At 45.0% G+C, this 5,354-nt stretch overlaps 2 protein-coding genes and 1 non-coding gene across 4 annotated transcripts in view; 2 read left to right on the top strand and 1 right to left on the bottom strand.

The window, feature by feature from the left end:
* LOC106809635 (bifunctional lysine-specific demethylase and histidyl-hydroxylase NO66-like) overlaps positions 1 to 5,354 on the bottom strand; it is a gene marked incomplete at its 5' end in the record, with an annotated part of 38,573 nt that overhangs the window by 7,507 nt on the left and 25,712 nt on the right.
* Trnak-uuu lies at positions 1,788 to 1,860 on the top strand. Its single transcript has one exon. It is a non-coding gene; the product is annotated as a tRNA-Lys (tRNA).
* Positions 3,538 to 5,354, top strand: part of LOC106809637 (multiple coagulation factor deficiency protein 2 homolog) — a 17,639-nt gene continuing 15,822 nt past the window's right edge. For both annotated transcript variants that reach the window (XM_014812799.1, XM_014812800.1), the window contains exon 1: positions 3,538 to 3,611. The gene's annotated coding sequence lies outside the window, so the exon portion shown is untranslated. The remainder of the gene's footprint in view (positions 3,612 to 5,354) is intronic.

The raw sequence follows: 5,354 nt of genomic DNA, 5'->3' as shown, positions 1-5,354 counted from the left end.
TTCTCGACACAGCGCCACGCACGCCCATCGCACAACATACGAACATACAAAACATATGCTCACACACACACACACATACACACGCACACACACACACACCACACACACACGCACCACACACACATGCACGCATGAACAACAGACACTCACACACTGCCACACCCACACACACGCACGCACACACGCAAACACGCACGACGCAGCGCACCGGCACGCAACAACACACACATTATATACACACACACGCACGCACGCACACGCACGCACACGCGCGCATGCAGCACACCACACACACACACGATCACATCACACACACACACACACACCAACACACACCACAGCCTAGTGCTTATTGCGCCTCGTTTCAGCCAATTCCGTGCATGCTGGGCTGCGCATGTGTATTTAAAACAGCACTAGCGCTATAAACGGCGTGCGGGGCCGCTGCAGTTAGTTTTGAGTGCGGCTGATCTTTATCAGCCGACCAGTGCCGAGTTTCGAACGTCACCTCGTCGCTTGTAACATTAGTTTCAATTTCACACGTAATGGCAGAAGTCGGGCGACCGCTTTAGGTCGAGATGCCGCCATCAAACTCTCGCTCTCGTCACACTCACTCACGCACACACACACACAACACACAAACACACACACACACACACACACACACACAACACACACACACACACAACACACACGCACACACACACACACCACACATATAATTATTATATATTATATATATATATATATCATATACACAGCACCACACACACACAACAGACAAAGCACACCACACACACACACACACACACACACACACACACACACAACACACACAGCACACACACGGACAGACTCAGCACACACACAACCACACACACACACACACACACACACACACCACACACCACAGTCACTATATATATATATCTATATAGTATTATAGGATATACACACACACACACCCACCACACACACACACACACACTACACACACACAACCACCATCACACACACAATACACACAAATATCAGAGGACATATATTATTATATATATATATATATATATATATACTATATACACACATATATATATATATATATATATATATATATATATATATGCTGCACTTAGCCTATCTACCTATGGATTTTTGGAAATCGCTGCTAAAAATCTATTGAAGTAATATTGAAAAAAATCTATTTTTTATCATCTATGTTTTTACGTCACCGAAAATTACATTTAGACAGAACAATAACCGAGCTAAGGCAAAAATAATACCAAGCAAATAAAAAATGATTATAAATTGGATTCCAATTAAAATGATATTTTAATTTGCGATTTTATTTACAATATTACAATTCAGTGAAATTAAACTGATTTGTCAATTTTATTGAGCAAATACGCTACGCTCTAATAGGCCCTACACGGTTATATTTGGCTTGTTTACGTTGACCCGACAAAGTAAACCTTTGAAATGATTACTGGCTAAACTTTATTTAGGCAGAAATTAGTTTTTAAAATTTAGTTTATTTTTTTACTCGGTAACTTTCCAACTTATCTTATTTTATGGTATCTGATCTTATCTAATAATATCTTATCTTATCAAACCATATTTGGAACTGAATAGCTCCAACGAGCACAGACATCGAGCAGAATTGAAATTTCGATGCTGTTTAGCAGTTTAACTAATTAATTAGTTAAGTAAACAATACCCTCTCTTTCTTGCATATAGGGTGCAGCATTTATGATTCTTGGTGCATGTAAACATTAGTTCCTCTATCTGAAGCCCGGTTAGCTCAGTCGGTAGAGCATCAGACTTTTAATCTGAGGGTCAAGGGTTCAAGTCCCTTATTGGGCGGCAAATTTTTCCACCGACAAAAACGTGAAAGCATCCACGCGTTATAATAATCTTTTCTATATTTTTCAATTTTATGCGCTCTTTGCCAATCATATGTTCAAAAGACGAGGAAGCCAACGATGCTAATCATGATCTCGTTTGATATTTATTGATATTATGCTTCCTGATCTAAACCATGGCTTTTTCTGAAGCCATCAAACAGGGCATAGGTCCACGACCCTTCAAATTATCTTGCCTTTCCTCCAGAGTAGAGTTCTATTTAATTAAGTATCAAATTAGTGATGACATAAAATTAAGAATGCAAATTTTGAGGTTAATCCACTGAATTATTATTAAATAGAGGAATTATTCCTAAACCCCTATTAAAGTTATTGTATAACATTAAAGCGTTTAAAGATCTTTCGCCCACGGTTTACGTTTGGCTCAACAGCAATAAAGAGTATTTAATAGCACTGAAAAAGAAGTGAATTAAGTTGAATTAGATATAATACAATCAAAATTATAAATAAACTCGCACATTTGCAGTACTGTTATAGATTTCCTTCACCAAATAAACGTGGCAAGAAGAATTTCCGCCGGCCATTGCTGTTTAATAAACTCTACCATTGCTTAAACTGCTTGGGATATATAACTATGCATACATATATGACCATGTATATATATATATATATATATATATATATATATATATATATACATGTGGTGCTATATGTCGTGTAAACGTCCAACATTTTACATGTTATAATCGGATACTTGGTGCTAGAGCGAATACAAATGGTACATGAAAAATGCAACGATGATTTTAACAGTCTATCTAGTGTTTATTCCTAAGGCATTTAGAGTCTTCAGAGGTATTCGGCGATTAAAATGTGTTGCATGAGATTCTCATACATTTCCGTGTATACGTATATAATTTATATGCTGCACATATCTCGTGAGAAAGCACACGCACACACGCAGGTATGCACGCGCCCACACACGCTCAAACACACACACACGCACGCACACACACATGCACACGCACACACACACACGCTCAAACACAGTCACAATTGCTCCCCCCCCCCACACACACACGCACACACACACATGTACACGCACTCACATTCGCACTCATACACGCCCACGCACGCTTACACACGCACGCGCGCACCTAAACACATACACACACACGCGCGCACCTAAACACATATATACACACACACACGCGCATGCATGTACACGGACACGCGTACACGTACGCGCGCATGCATGGACACGGACACGCGTACACGTACGCTCGAGAACGCAAAAAATCAATATTCGATAAAATATCATAAACCGACCAAATCCAGAGCAAATATTCCCGCTACTGTCTCAATCCGGCACGGCCCGCCCTTGAAAAGGGACTCCAACTCATTGTGTTAAAAAATATTTTTTGTCCCGCCTACCGGCTTAAAATAAACCGCAAACGTCAGAAATCATAAAAATAATCTCGGCACAGCGAAACGACGACCGACGATTATCCCATGAAACATTAATTTTACTGGGATTTACTGACAATCGCATTATTCACAGATCGCTCAGCAACATGTCTGCGCCGAAAATATATCCATCTGCAGTTGCCCGCAAAACCCGGGGGACCACGTGATCAGCAGCATATCGGCTGCTTATGCTCGCGTTTCGCAGCCGACCTGACGCAGCTAGAGCGACGGCTGTCCGACCTACGCACGCTACAACTACCTATTACTACATCCCGCACCCACGCTAAGGTAAGACGCCGCATGTGTTTACACGCTCTATATACTAGTACACGGGTGACAGTAATGTGTCGCGGTTAGCGTGCGATCGTGGTGTAAGGCACGGCGGACTGTACCGCACGGGCGCCGCGTGTTGTTGTTGTGTGGTGCGTGTGTGTACGGACACTGTCGTCGGCACCACGCTCGCCTCCTCTCTCTCTCTCCCGGGCGACGTACACTGTCCGCTAGGCGGTCATCACTGACGTCACACGCAGTAGCTTTTCATGTTTCATTACGCGCTGCTATTCAGGAGATCGTGAGGAGAAATCTAGTCGACTTGGCGCGAAAACCAGCCGTCCATATGTCAGCACGTCGGCCCCGTCGCTGTGCGGCTGAGCGAGCCGCCATTATTTTATCGATCTTCTCCATTTATATGCAAATCGCTGCCGCTGCTGCCGTTATTGCGCGGTGCCTCCTGAGCTGGTACGCGCGCGCGCGCATCCTCCTCCCCTCCTCCCCCTCCCCCCCTCCTCCCCTCCTGCGTCCCCCACACACGATGACAAGCAATGAATTAGGGCATGTCATTAGCGACCGATTTTATCATCTTTATCGACGGAGCACGCGCGCAAAACTTTGTAAATTTTAACAAGTCGAGTAATTTAGCTTAATTTAGTTTAATTATTATAGACGGACGAGGCGCGCGATAGGGAAAAAAAGCGTAAAGAATTAGCCGGTAGAAACGCCCAGCTAGAAACCTCAATGTCCTAAATTAAGCTTTTCAGGCCAGGCATCGACGAATGCGGTTGTATGTGTGGGGAAGACTAGACCTTACCTATTAGCTCTATTTGTCAGAAATATCGCACGCACTGAGCGACACTTTGCAAAACGAGTAATCGAGTTACATGCCGGTGATTTTTTCCCTTCCTAGTCGAAATGATTAATCCGTGAGTTTTCCCGCCAGGCAGCGCACCCGGCGTTTCCGCTACCAAATATCACGCGTAATTAAAAAAAATACGACAAAGTCGGTTTCCTTCGGGTTACCACCCTCACAGTCGTAAGCGGGTACCACTAGCCTCCCACGGTTCAGTGAGGGGGAGAGCGGGGGGAGGCGTGTTGGTGGAGGAGGGGGTGCTGGTGGGGGCGTGTGTGAGCCAGCAGCTGACGTGCGGAGCGGTTGCTACTATTTGCTTAACTGAATTGCCGACACGTGTCGCGCGCCGTCGGCTCCCGTGTATCACGCCTATCTCTGACTGATAACAGCTTATCATGTCCAACTTTATATCGGCGCACGCAGCCGTGTGCGCATGCCGTCACACGTACACGACAATACGGTGTGCGTGCACCTGCAGCCACACACGCACGCACGCACGCACGCACGCACGCAAGCACGCACGCAAGCACGCACGCACGCACGCAAACACGCACGAACATACTCAATTAGGTATGCACGCGCGCACGTACGCAGGCAAGCACGCACGCGCACACGAACGAAGACAACCACGCACGAACGCACGTACTCTGGCAAGCACGCACGCGCACACGAACGAAGGCAACCACGCACGAACGCTACACGTACGTCACCGTGGATTCTGCATATCAAATATTCGCGCGTAAAATTAATTCAAATTAACGTTGCATCGTTATTGCACGTGGTCCAAGGATCGTTGACTACGTCTTGTCTACATTGTCTATTTTTGGTTGGTCTTTGTGTAATCTGATGCGCGCGCGCGTGTGTGTGTGTGTGTGTGTGTGTGTGTGTGCGTGCGTGTGTGCGTG

The sequence above is a fragment of the Priapulus caudatus genome, unplaced genomic scaffold (genome assembly GCF_000485595.1).
Source record: "Priapulus caudatus unplaced genomic scaffold, Priapulus_caudatus-5.0.1 Scaffold370, whole genome shotgun sequence".
Taxonomy (NCBI): domain Eukaryota; kingdom Metazoa; phylum Priapulida; class Priapulimorpha; order Priapulimorphida; family Priapulidae; genus Priapulus; species Priapulus caudatus.
Note: the sequence above shows the minus strand (reverse complement) of the source record. Positions and strands in the feature narration are given on the sequence as shown.